The sequence below is a fragment of the Cervus canadensis genome, chromosome 32 (genome assembly GCF_019320065.1).
Source record: "Cervus canadensis isolate Bull #8, Minnesota chromosome 32, ASM1932006v1, whole genome shotgun sequence".
Lineage (NCBI taxonomy): Eukaryota > Metazoa > Chordata > Mammalia > Artiodactyla > Cervidae > Cervus > Cervus canadensis.
The window spans coordinates 6,621,653-6,636,069 of NC_057417.1; the positions used below are offsets into that span (position 1 = coordinate 6,621,653).

General features: G+C 46.5%; 1 protein-coding gene across 3 annotated transcripts in view; it reads right to left on the reverse strand.

The window, feature by feature from the left end:
• ABAT (4-aminobutyrate aminotransferase) overlaps positions 1–14,417 on the reverse strand; it is an 85,769-nt gene that overhangs the window by 57,299 nt on the left and 14,053 nt on the right. Inside the window, exon 2 of one of the 3 annotated variants that reach the window (XM_043456441.1) lies at positions 13,060–13,253. The exons of 1 other annotated variant lie outside the window; for it this stretch is intronic. The gene's annotated coding sequence lies outside the window, so the exon portion shown is untranslated. Of the gene's footprint in view, positions 1–518; positions 657–13,059; positions 13,254–14,417 lie in introns of those variants that run through there. One more of the 3 variants, XM_043456442.1, reaches the window with a different exon arrangement.

Genomic DNA, 14,417 nt, shown 5'->3' on the forward strand with positions numbered 1-14,417 from the left:
GTATGTACATGTGTGTGTGTGCACGTGTGTGCTGTTTTAGCCCTTATGACAAAAGGCAAGGATCTCTTGGGGGGGTTGAGCAAAAATGCCCTTTCAAGGTGACCCTCACTTCATTTCCTAGGGCCAGAAGGCAGATGCATTAAGAAGTGGTTCTGTCAACCTACTGATGCAAATTCAATTCCTTGCTTAGCATTTTAACATCCATCTTTGTTTATCTTGTTATCATGTGAAAGGGGCTCATACATCAAAAAAAAAGTCAAATATACTTCAATAAAAAATTAAAATAGGAGGGCTCATCCTGCCACGTTCTCCTCGCAAAATATCCTTGAAAAATCTGTCATGCAGGTTTGTGTGTCCTTCAGATAGAAAGTCACCCACAGGCACACTTGCCCATGTGCCACGGGGTACACACTCACACACCCGCTACCATAGATAACAGTGACACACCTCCATATGTCAGCAGATACATGCAATACGTGCAAATACATGCACACACACACACACACGTCTGCACTCACAGTGCCCGGTCGTCAGGGTCCTGCAGCAAGCCCAGCTCCTGCCTGCTTACAATGCCTCCTCTATGCCATCCTGCAGAGTTTCAGGGACGCGGCCAGCTGGTTCATCCTAAGAGGCGCCGCCGGGTAACAGATCCCCCCTTGGGAGGATGCTCTAGACTCCCAGGCTGTCCCCAGAACATTGGCTCAGATACTGGAGGGGGAACAGGGAGCCTCCGAAGCAAAGCAGCTTTGGAAAAGGATGCGCTCAGCTGGCTCCTAGCAAGCGCTTAGAGGAGAGGGATGGGGAGAAGGTGAGGAGGAGGGAAGGGAGAGAGAGCGCGTGAGGTGGAAAGATGGATTCAGAGACAGAGGGAGAGAGATTTCCGCACAGAAGCAGAAAGGAAAAGATCCACACGAACCACCTGCTCTAGGACTTTCTGAAATAGGCTGCTTTTGTCGCGTTGACCCCTTCCAGGAGCCTCTCTCTTGATTTTTCTCTAGCCAGCTCAGGAATTCCTGAAGCTACAAAGCACAAACCCAAGGCTGCGGAAGACTAAATGGCTTCCCCTGGACGGTGGCGGCAGAAACAGCCTGTGTCGGGGCCACAGCCCTGAGGGGCTCTGAGGGGCGCCAGGTCATCTCCAAGACCTCCGGGGCCAGGGGGAGGGGCGGCTGCCCTGGTCCTTACAGTCCATCTGACCCCCCTCTCTGGGAGGGGGTCTGCGGGATTACTCCAGCCTCCCCATTACAGCCCAAGCTGGGGTCAGTGCCTGTCCAAAGAGGGGCCCAGAAGAGGGCGTGGCAATGGTCACAAGATGGGGAGGTTGAGTGGGGGGAGCCCAGAGCTTTCCATCACATGCTGCTCATCAGTTGCCATGACGACGGCAAGGAGGTGGGGTCGCCCAGACCGGAGGCTGCAAGAGAGACGGGTTGGTTCTAAATCACCGTGACAGCGCTTCAGTTGAGCTATTACGCCGTTGCCATGGCAACCAATGCGCTCAAATCGCAGAGGAAATCTATAATTATTACAAGCCAGATACTGGCGAACTTGGGGCGGTAATCAGCACGTTGGGGCAATTCAACCTGAACTTTGGGGGTGGTGTGGGGGACAATGACCCCTGCCCCAGCCCCCAATTCTGGGAAGAATAAGGCCAGAGGAGTCTCAGCAAGGCAGAGGCAGTTGATGACACAGAAAGGAAACCTGCAAGGATCTTTTGGCGAGATGAGGAGTAAACACTCAGTGAAACCACACGAAAATGTCAACATTTGACCATTGGAAAACATTTCCCCTGAATTTATTATGGAAATTCCCAACATACAGCAAAGATGAATTTGACTCTGAATACCTGTCCACCCACAGCCTGGCTTCTGCTGTTAACGTTTTTACCATAATCACTTCATCACAGCATCTACCCCTCTCTCCATCCATTAACCCTCTTGATTTGTTGATGCATTTCAAAGTAAATTGCAGACATCAGTACCCTTCCCCCTCAAGTGCTTCAGCCTGCAAAAATTAAATATTTGATCATTTTAAACAACCAAAACAGCAATTCCACCTGATTCAATCTAAATAGAATAAAATCTAGATTTCTGTCTGTCATCTAGCTGACCATCCATCCACCTACCTATCTTTTCTTCTATCCATCCACCCACCCAGTCTCCCACTCATCCTTCTATTTATCCATCCATCCTCCCACCCATCCATCCATCTATTCATCCACCCATCCATCCAGTCTCTCACTCATCCATTCATCCATCCACCCACTCAGTCTCCCACTCATCCTTCTATCCATCCATCCATCCATCCATCCATCCACTCATTCATCCATCTGTCCATCCATCTATTCACCCATCTGTGTAACCATCTATTCACTCATCTATCTATTCTTCCATCCAGCCACCCACCCAGTCTCCCATTCATCCATCCATCCATCTATTCACCCATCTATCTTTTTTTTTTTAAGGTTTCACAGTTTTATTGAGAAATAACTGACATACATCACTAAGTTTAAGGTATACAGCATGATGGTTTGATTTATATATACTGTAAAATAATCACTGTAGTAAGTTTAGTTATCATCTATCATCTCACATAGATACAATAAAAACTTTCCTTAGGATAAGAATTCTTGGGATCTGCTCTCTGAACAACTTTCCTGTGTATTATACAGCAGTGTAAACTATCATCATCATTACACATTTCGTCCCTAGTATTTATTTATCTTATAGTTGGAAGTTCATAACTTTCAGCTGCCTTCCTTTAGTTTTTCTCTTCCTTTACCCCATGCCTCTGGCAACCACAAGTCTGACCTTTTTTTCTATGAGCTTGGTGGGTACTTTTGTTTTAGATTCCACATATAAGTGAGATCATACAGTATATGTGTTTCTCTGTTTGAGTTATTCACTTAGCAACATGCCTTCAAGGTCCATCTAGGAGAAAAATATTTGTATAATACATAATTAACAAGTTTCACATGAAAAGGAAATAGAAAGACAATGTTCAGATTTAGATATATATGAGCCTCAACTCAAAACTAGTATCAGAGTATTGATTTCAAAAAAAAATATTCAAATTATATCAGAAATGTTTGGAGATCATTACACAAATCAGCTTTTCTACATACTTCCAGTTGCCTTCACCCATCTATCTTTTCTTCCATCCATCCACCCACCCAGTCTCCCACTTGTCCACCCACCCATCCATCCATCCATCCATCCATGCATCCCTGGGAGTGCTCATGTGCGCTCATGGTTTCCACACATGATTCCCCATCCCTGAATCTTCCTCTTTGTTCCAACCAGAGTCCTGCACATTAAGCTCGATACATTTCCAGCTAAAAACCATCATTTCCCCCCCTTCACCGCTTCTATTCCATTCCCTGTGTTCAGCATCTCAGCAAGTAGAACCACTGTCTACCCAGTTATTCAAGCTGGAAACCCGAGACACAGCCTTGCTCCCTCCCTCCCTCCACTAAGTACTACACCCTGGCATTTTCCCTCCACCCCAGCTCCAGCCTCCACCCTCTCCTCTTTCTCCTGTCCCAGTTGTGGTCCCCATCGTGTCTTAGGTGGACGGCAGCCCCAGCCTTCTGATTGGCCTCCCGGCTGCCACCTCACTCTCCCTCTGCTTTCTCCGTGCTGACTGATCATCATGAACTACCTGATCATGCTGCAGGGGGCACACATTTCTACAAATATCTGGGAGAGCAACCGATCAAAATCTAAGCCAAAGAAGTTGCAAAGGAGCAGTATGGAACAATGTCCCGTGAGCCCCCAGCAGCTCTTAGATTTGGGTATCACACTGTTTGAGACTTAAGTGAACCAGTGAGTCTGGGGAACATGGCTTTATGAGCAGTCACAAATGTCAACACTAGCTCTTCATGAGAAATGTCTTCCCGCTTTGTGAGCCTCCCCAGAAAACACACAGCACCCCCACTGCACCCTCAGGGAAGGTCAGCCCTGCAGGGGCTAGTTGGTACTAGATGATGGTCTTCTTCCCTGTTCCAGGATGACGGCAGAGGGTGTGTTAGTTGCTCAGTCATGCCCGACCCTGCGACCCCATGGATTGCAGCCCGCCAGGCTCCTCTGCCCACGGGATTCTCCAGGCAAGAATACTGGAGTGGGTTGCTATTTCCTTATCTCTTGAGTCTCCTGCATTGACAGGCGGGTTCTTTCACCACTAGCGCCATACATAACCAGAGGGTGAAGCAAACACTGGAACACACCTCGGAGGTGTGGCAAGTTTCAAGGGAGCACGAGGGCATCGACAGGAAGACACCTGGTCCGAGGTCATGTTCGGACCTTGCAGGGCCCCCGTGCCTCAGTCTCCCCAGCTCTGCAAGGGGCTGACTATACCTTGCAGGGTGGTTCTCAAGATCAAAGGTGGTGATGGAGGTGAAAACAGCATGCTGAAGCCATCTTGCTACACCCAGGGAGTTACCTTCAGATCTACTCAGCCCACTTCTTTTTGTTATTGTTAGTTGTTTTAAAATTATTTATTTGTTTTTGGTTGTGTGGGGTCTTTGTTGCTGCGTGGGCTGTTCTCTAGTTGTGGCGATTGGGGGCTGTTCTCCAGTTGCAGCGCGTGGGTTTCTCGTTGCAGTGGCTTCTCTTTTGCAGAGCATGGGGTCAGTAACTGTGACGCCGGGACTGAGCTGCCTCGCAGCATGTGGGATCTTCCCAGACCAGGGATCGCACCCCTGTCTCCTGCATTGGCAGGTGGATTCTTCACCACTGAGCCACCAGGGAAGCCCCAGCCCACTTTTTTTTTATAGTTGATTTACAATGTTGTGTTAATTTCTGCCAAATAGTAAAGTGATTCAATTACACCTATATGTGTGTGTATATGTATATTCTTTTAAAATAGTCTTTTCCATTATAGTTTATCACAGGATCCTGAATATAGTTCCCTGTGCTATACAGTAGGGGCTTGTTGTTTATCCATCCTATATGCAATAGTTTACATCTGCTGATCCTAAACTCCCAGCCCTTCCCTCCCCCACACCCCTCCTCCTTGGCCACGACAAGTCTGTTCTCTATGTGTGTGAGTCTGTTTCTGTATCATAGATACATTCATTTGTGTCGTATTTTAGATTCTACATATAAGTGGTATTATACGGTATTTGTCTTTCTCTTTCTGACTTACTTTGCTTAGCATGACAACCTCTAGCTCTGTGCATGTTACAAATGGCGTTATTTCATTCTTCCTCGTGGTTGAGTAATATTCTGTTGTGTACATGGACCACATCGTCTTGATCCATTCAACTGTTGATGGACATGTAGGTTGTTTTCCTGTCTTGGCTATTGTAAATGGTGCTGCTATGAACGTTGGGATGCAAAGGAGTGGGATGGCTGGATGTCATGGAAACTCTAGTTTTAGGGTTTTTTAGCTCAGTTCAGTCGCTCAGTCATGTCCGACTCTTTGCGACCCCATGGACTGCAGCACGCCAGGCTTCCCTGTCCTTCACCAACTCCCTGAGTTTGCTCAGACATGTCCATCGCGTCAGTGACGCCATCCAGCCATCTCATCCTCTGCCGTCCCCTTCTCCTCCTGCCTTCAATCTTTCCCAGCATCAGGGTCTTTTCAAATGAGTCAGTTCTTCGCATCAGGTGGCCAAAGTATTGGAGTTTCAGCTTCAGCATCAGTCCTTCCAATGAATATTCAGGACTGATTTTCTTTAGGATGGACTGGTTGGATCTCCTTGCAGTCCAAGGAACTCTCAAGAATCTTCTCCAACACCACAGTCCAAAAGCATCAATTCTTCAGCGCTCAGCTCTCTTTATAGTCCAAGTCTCACATCCATACACGACTACTGGAAAAACCACAGCTTTGACTAGATGGACCTTTGTTGGAAAAGTAATGTCTCTGCTTTTTAATATGCTGTCTAGGTGGGTCATAACTTTTCTTCCAAGGAGCAAGCATCCTTCAATTTCATGGCTGCTGTCACCATCTGCAGTGATTTTGGAGCCCCCAAAAATAAAGTCAGCCACTGTTTCCATTGTTTCCCCATCTATTTGCCATGAAGTGATGGGACCGGATGCCATGATCTTAGTTTTCTGAATGGTGAGTTTTCTTAAGGAGCCTTCATACTGTTCTCCATAGTGTGCTCAGCCCACTTCTGAATGCCCAACACCCCTAAGCACCTGGAACCAAAGCTGTACCTGTCGCTTCTGTCTGAGCACCTGTTTTGTGTCTAGGACCAAGGTAAGCACTTTTCCTATGTAATCTCTTTTAAGCCTCAAAACGACTCCTTTCTGTTAGGAATTTTCCCTCCTATTTTGCAGATGTGAAAGAGGCAAAGAGACGTTAACAAGCTTCCCTGATAACCTACAGAGGGGTGCTACCCGGGTACCCCCAAATCTTTCTGGCTGCAGAGTCCATAATTTTCTCATTCCTTAATCATTCCTACTTCTTAAATCAGAACTTTGTGTGTGTGCAAGCTCAGTCACTTAGTCGTGCCCAACTCTTTGCTACCCCAGGGACTGTAGCCCACCAAACTCCTCTGTCCATGGGATTCTCCAGGCAAGAATACTGGAGCAGGTTGTCATTTCCTTCTCCAGAGGATCTTCCCGACCCAGGGATCAAACCTGCATCTCTTGTGTCTTCTGCATTGAAGGTGGACTCTCTACCACTGTGCCACGTGGGGAGCCCCATTTAGACCACTGTAGTTAAAAATGGACACCTGACTGTCGAACAACATTGGGGTCATGGTCACCGACCTCCACAGCCCAAAATCTGCGCAGCGCTCTCTCTGCCTCAAAAACAAAAGAACTGATAAATGACTCACCCAAGGGCAGGAAGCTGACATATGTGAATAGAATCAGGATTCAAGCCCCAGTTTTTTGTATTCCACATACTGTGAGCTCTAATCCTGCACAAATCTCCACCACACTTAGTTAATTCAAAGACCTGTAAAGTGAAAATATAGGTGCTATATTTTTTAAAAGATATTTTTGATGTGGATCATTATTTTAAAGTCATTGTTGAATTTGTTACAATATTGCTTCTGTTTTATATTTTGATTTCTTGGCCGCAAGGCATGTGGGACCTTAACTCCCCCACAAGGGACTGAATCACATCCCCTGCACTGGAAGGCAAAGTCTTTGAGCACTGGACTGCCAGGGAAGTCTCTAGTTTCTATATTTATTGAAAACAATCTGTGCAGTTCAATCTGTGTCGGTCAAGGGTCAATTCTAAATGCGAATCAGGTATGTAATTTAAAATTTTCTATTAAATCAACTATAATTTAATAAAATTTTAAAAATAAATAAAATGGATATAAATCATGGGGAAATTCATAGGTTACCTAACATCTAAAATAGGACAGGATAAAGATCAGAGCTGATATATGTATAACTGATTCACTTAGCTATTGTAAATCAACTGTACTCAATAAAAATTAAAGAAAAAAGAACTGAGCCATTCTCAAATGACCGAATATCCCTGTTAAAACTTTTTTTTTCCCTACTGACCATGTTACCAAAAAAGGGAAAGAGATGAAATTTTAAAGTTAGTTGTACATCCTATTTGGGGCTTCCCTGGCGGCTCAGACTATAAAGAATCTGCCTGCAATTCAGGGGACACAGTTTCCATCCCTGGGTCAGGAAGATCCTCTGGAGAAGGAAATGGCAACCCACTCCAGTATTCTTTTTGTTTGTTTGTTTGTTTCCTCTTTCATATTCTTTAATGACAATGAGGTAAACCCAGTTGTTTTTAGGGGGATTTCAGTATGGAAGGATATACATGAAAAGTGGTATGATGACAGCATCATGTTGTTTAGAGAGTTTATACAATGATTCCAATTTTTTTAAGATTATATATAAAGTTGTTTTTGTTTAGTTGCTAAGTCGAGTCTGACCCTTTTGCAACCCTGTGGACTACAGTCCACCAGGCTCCTCGGTCCATAGGGTTATCCCAGGCAAGAATACTGGAGTTGTGGAGAAGGAAATGGCAACCCACTCCAGTATTCTTGCCTGGGACAACCCTATGGACTGAGGAGCCTGGTGAGCTGCAATCCCAGGGGTCGCAAATAGTTGGACACATCTGAGCTCTCTCTCTCTCTCTCTCTCATACACACACACAGGTCTCCAACATCACAGGTTATTTCCTTGGAGAAGCTTGTTTTTTTTTTTTAAACCTCATGGAAATATGCTTATCCTGCTGGAATTTCTCACAGCTCCTTGTGTTATTATTCCTTCCCATTTATCACAGATTGTACATCTGCATTTATCTGTGTATCTTCCTTTTTAAAAATTTTTATTGTTTATTTATTTTGGGCTGTGCTGGATCTTTGCTGCTGTGCATGGCTTCCCACGGTGGTGGCCTCTCCTGTTGTGGAACATGGGCTCTGGAGAGCGTGGGCTTCGGCAACTGTGCTGAATGGGTTTAGTTGCCCTGTGGCATTTGGAATCGTCCCAGGCCAGGGATTGAACCAGTGTCCCCTGCACTGGCAGCTGGAATCTTAACCACTGGACCATCAGGGAAGCCCTGCGTATTTGTCTTCCAGGCCATTCCCCATTCTCCAGAGAAGGGGTGCATCCCCAGCACAGTGCCTGGCACATGAGCACTATGTATTGAGTGGATTCTTACTATTCCCATGTTATAGATGAGAGAACTCAGGACTTGGAAGAAAACAAACTTCTCCAAAATGACACAACTATATTACAAAATTATTGATATCTATCATATGATATCACTTACGTATGGATCTAAAAAAATGATACTAATGAACATTACAAAACAGAAAGAGGCCCACAGAGAGAAGACAAATTTATGGTTACGAAAGTGGAAAGGGAGGCAGAGGGATAAATTACGAGTTTGCGATTAGCAGATACAAACTACTTTGTATAAAATAGAGAAACAACAAGGTCTTACTGTATAGCACAGGGAACTATATTCAACATCTTAAAGTCAACTAAAATGAAAAAGAAAAAAAATTGACATCTTCTTGTGTGCAAAGTCCTAATCCAAAGGGTCTAGAAGTTCTAGAAATGTGGCCAATTTGCTAGCACACAGTTAAACTCAAGAAATAGCATCTGTGAAGTTAAGGGCATGTGTTAACTATGGAGTCAATTCCCTCTCTTTAAAACGAGACCCAGAAGGTAGGACCAAGCAAGCAAGCAAGCACCTGGGAGTTATGTTATTTGTATTTCCGATCTGAGAGTCAGAATATCATGCCTGCTGTCTCTCCAAACAGATCGTGATGTATAGTATCTGGGTTCAACACTTTTAGAAAACAATGGAGCCCCAAAGACTCAAGAGATAGTAAATATTTGAATCCCAAATAATTCCACCCCCAGAAACATAGCTAATGCAATCAATCTTAAATAAAGTAATAGTTCTGGGCTCTGTTCAGAACAGTGTGTTTTAGAAGAGCGGACCACTAAAAATGATGTAAACAACCAGCAGCAAAGGACTGCTCAAATAAATTGTGATACGACAATTATTTACTGAAAACCACGTAAAAAGGCAGGGGAACAATTTTTGAAGTGATGTAAATGAGAGCAAAAAGACCATAAAATTTTATATGCAGTCTGGCTAGAATTTCATACAGACGCAAAAACAAGCCCATAAACCAATACACGAAAAAAGAAGGCTGGAAAGAAATGAAATTTCTGTTCAACACCGTTTTGCCTTGGATATGGGGCTATGGAGAAGTCTACTTTTTTCCACCTCTTGGTATTTTCTGAATCATCGTTAACGACCTGAAAGCAGCCACTCTCTTTCTCTAATAATACACAGAAAAAAACTATAACACGGAGCTAGGGCAGCGTCAGTTGATGGCAGCCGAATGTGTCTAGACATTTAATCACAGGAAAATAAGTACTGGATAACTTGACATTATTGGCATTCACAGAGAGCCTCACAGGCACTGGGACATTGATCTATGTTTAGTTTGGTTTCCGAAGGTGTGGAAAGAGATGAGCTCTCAGATGGACTCCAAAGAGGACATTTGTTCGCTGGCACTGAACCAGGTCAAACTGGATTCTGATCCCGGGTGTAAAATACTTGAAAGTTGAAAGTAGGTCAGCAGGGTCAGGGAGCGCAGGGCACGTCTTGTCACCACAACGCGAAACTTCTAGACTCATCCCAAGGCACAGAAGGAAAGGGGAGCTTGGGAAAGGAAATCTGGGATTCCTGGAAGGCCAGGCAAGAGCACGTGCTGAGGCCTGGCGGCCCGGGGACTCAAATTCTAGGCTATGAGTCTGCACACTGGGGCCAGCTGCGTGATTTTTGCAGATGAAGACCCATCTCTGCTCGTTCACTTGTGTGGCTGCGACAGAAAGCCCACAGCCGCACTGCGGAAAACACTGGCCATCTGGCCCTTCCAGAAAAAGTTAGCCGACACTGATCCAGGCTTTCCAAGCTTTGAAACCACAGACTGATCCTATCTTCCTTAGGATACAACGGCGACGCACGCGTATCCAGGTCCAGAGTTCATTCTGTAGAGAAAGCACGCATGCGCAGGTTTGGCCGAGCCACCCGCTGCAGCCACGCGCAGGCTCTTTTTCCTGCTAATACACCGGCAGTGCCGGAGGTGTGTGTTTCTCCCGAGCCAGCATTTGCTGTCTGCCCCATTTTTCTGTCTTTACCAACATTTACAAGACTCCCCCACACCCACCTTGACGTGATCTTGCTTTGTTTCCCTAGTTTTTGGCTACTCCGCGTGGCCTATCGGATCTTGGTTCCCTGATCTAACCAGAGTCCCCTACAATGGAAGTGTGGCGTCTTAACCACTGGACCGCCAGGGAAGTCCCTATCTTGCTTTTTTTTAAAAAAAATTGTTTATTTATTTTTGGCTGTGCTGGGTCTTCCTTGCTGTGCAGGCTTTTTCTCAAGTTGCGGCAAGGTGGGGCTCCTCTCTAGTTGCCGTGAGCGGGCTTTTCCTTGCGGTGGCTTCTCTTGTTACTGAGCCCGAGCTCTAGGGCGCTCAGGCTTCCATAGCTGTCGCTCCCAGGCTCTGGAGCACGGGCTCAGTAGTTTTGGCGAACCGGCTTAGCTGCTGGGTGGCTTGCGGGATCTTCCGGGACCAGGGATCAAACCCGTGTCTCCTGCATTGGGAGGTGGATTTGTTACCACTGAGCCACCAGGGAAGCCCCCCCTCTTGCTTTTTGACCAGAAAAAACTTTAAGTGAAAACCTGTACATCACTATTGTGTCTAGAAAGCAGTATCGTTTGCTGTAAATACTGTAGGTCACGGTAGAGCAGCAGTTCCCATCCTTTCCAGCACCAGGGACCAGCTTTGGAGCGAGGGCTGGACCCAGAGGGATTGCTTTAAAGTGAAGCAGATCACGTCACTCCCTGGTTAACAACCTGTCAACGGTGTCTGATTGCAAAGAGGATAAAACCCAACCTTCTCACTCTAACCTCAAAATCCAGGACTGGGTCCTGTGTGCACCCGCTGCGCAGAGCCTAGCCCCCAACCTGGGAACATGCTTCCCCGTCTCTGAATGACTGGCACCTTTCACAGCTCAGAAACCACCCCATCAGGGCGGTCTCTCCTTCTTTCTTCAGTTGCTCAGTCGTGTCTGACTCTTTGCCACCCCACGGACTGCAGGACGCCAGGCTTCCCTGTCCTTCACTATCTACTGGACTTTGCTCAAACTCACGGCCATTGAGCCAGGGATGCGATCCAGCCATCTCATCCTCTCTCACCCCCTTCTCCTCTTTCGCTCAGTCTTTCCCAGCATCAGGGTCTTTTCCAGTGAGTCAGCTCTTCACATCAGGTAGCCGAAGTATTGGAGCTTCAACTTCAGCATCAATCCTTCCAATGAGTATTGAGCATTGACTTCCTTTAGGATTGACTGGTTTGAGTTCCTTGATGTCCAAGGGACTCTCAAGAGTCTTCTCTAGCACAACAGTTTGAAAGGATCAGTTCTTTGGTTCTCAGCCTTCTTTATGGTCTGACTCTCACATGGACTTGCTGACTCCCACTAATTCAAGTCATGGAATTTGATTTTCACTGAGGCCCTTCGCTGTTTCCCATTTGTTCATGGATACATCTGTCTCCCTGCCCCAGGATGTAAGCTCCCTTTTACCTCTCTCTTATTGTCGATGCGAAATATAATTTGTGTGTTGAGTATTGCTCAGTCCTTGGGATGTGGACACCTCTGGGGCTGGGACGTCAGGCTCGTTGGTTAAGAACCCGCCTGCCAATGCAGGGCACACAGGGTCCATCCCTGGTCTGGGAAGACCCCACATGCTCGGGCAACTAAGTGCTGAAGCTACTGAGCCCTAGACCCCGTGCTCTGCAATGAGAGAAGCCACCGCAGTGAGAGGCACGTGCACCACAACTAGAGAAAGCCATCACACAGCGACGAGGACCCAGCACAGAAAAATAACGCTCCGTAACAAGGAAGACTTCTTCCCATTTAGTGGATGAGAAGGCCGAGGCCGAGAAAGCCAAAGTGCCCCTTGGTGCTCTCTGCTCGCTGATGTTCGTAAACATCCTGTGAGGCAAAGGCAGAGCTTTTTTGCAGATGGGGACACTGAGACCCATGGAAGGTTCAGTAAGTCTCATCTCCCCTCCTTGTATCGAATACATGACCATCGGGCCTGCTTTTCTGTGGAATGATGACCGCGGTGCAATGGGGTGATACTATGCTTGCGGAGAAACATAATCTCTACCATCATTTGGCTCCTGCAGAAAATGAGAAGTACAGCAAGCCACTGGCCTCTTATCACAGCCACTAGGAACCATCTGCTTCTCATTCCTGTCTTTTCACAGAAGTCTCCAAGGAGTTCTCGCTTCCAATGCCAGCTCAAGTGCAGAGATGCCTTGCAGACTCAGCAACTTACCCCGATAACCATGTGGCATTCACATGCCACTTCTTTCCAAAGGATGTCCCCAAACAAACCTGGGACTCTTCGTTTCACAGAGCTGAAGAGATGTGGGAAAAAAGTTCTCCTGGACACAAACTCGGGGTAGACACAGATGTATGCCAGTGTTCCCAGGACCGGCTCAGCGGCTCCAGGAGCACGGTCTTAGGTGGGGGATGGGGAGGAGGTCGGGGATGTGCACCGTGTGGGTGGGGAACGGGGCACAGAGCTGTGTGAACTCACCCCCTGAGGGTCCCCAGTTGGAACTCAGGTGTTAGGATGCGGTGGCCTCCAGAGTTTCTTCTCCTTCTCTGTCCATGAGCACCAGCCCGGACGTGGCCCAAGGTCAGCTTTCTTTCTTAATTTTTATTGGAGTCTAGTTGCTTTATTTCTCTTTGAGATGACCTTCCCTGGAGGCTCAGTGGTAAAGAATCAGCCTGCAAGGAGGGAGACGTGGGTCTGATCCCTGGGTCGGGAAGATTGCCTGGAGAAGGGAATGGCAACCCACTCCAGTGTCCTTGCCTGGAGAATCCCATGGACAGAGGAGCCTGGCGGGCTGCAGTCCAGATCTGGTATTTGCAGTCTGCAAAGAGTTGGACACGACTTAGCGACTAAACGACAACTATGAGGAGAGGGTAACTGCAGCATCCAGCACGCTGCCATGCAGAGTAGGTGCTCAGTACAGAAGTGGGAACCAGTATGGGAAGCAGTGTTTGCAAATGGAGGGACTAATGAAAATCTGTAGTCTGGTAGTGTAGTCATCTCCACCTCCCACGCATCCCGCTGTGGAGGGGGAAAGCCGATCCTTATTCCAAAACTACACCATCTCTACAGACTCTAAAGTTCCTGCTTCTTTGTCCTCTCGCCAGCAAATTCCTGCCATAAGAACCCACAAGGAACACAACAGATGCCCAGTTTCATGAAAACGTCATCAATCTTGTCAGCTCTGTCTGGATTTCCCATCCCCAAACAGTGCGTATTAAGTCACTTCAGTCATGTCTGACTCTCTGCAACCCTGTGGACTGTAGCCCACCAGGCTCCTCTGTCCATGGGATTCTCCAAGCAAGAGTACTGGAGTGGATTGCCACTTCCTCCTCCAGGGGATCTTCCCGACCCAGGGATTGAACTCAAGTCTCTTACACCTCCTACATTGTTCTTTACCACTAGCGCCATTAGGGAAGCCCTCCCAAAACAGGGATGGATCCATTTAATGAGATTTTAAGTGATGGCATACATAGCGCTCCTCCAGTTCCATAAAAAACCATCAGACCAAAAAAAAAAAAAAAACCAGCAGACATGTATCTTGACACATTAAAATCTTCTTAATTATTCTACGTGGTGCAGGAAGAAACGAAACCCCATGCTGGGTACAAAATTGAAAAAGCAGTGCCAAGGGCAGAATGAGGGGGTCTTGGGCAGAGATTTGGGGATATTTTAGAATCCAGACTCAAAACAAAGTTGAAATTCTTCAGTCAAAATTCCTGAAGAATCGGATCCACCATTTGGAAGAGGAAAAAAAAAGTACTATTCAAATTTAGAAAATAAAATCCATAGCGAGCTGAAAACTGTCATGGACTTCCCTGGTGGCACAGTGGATAGTA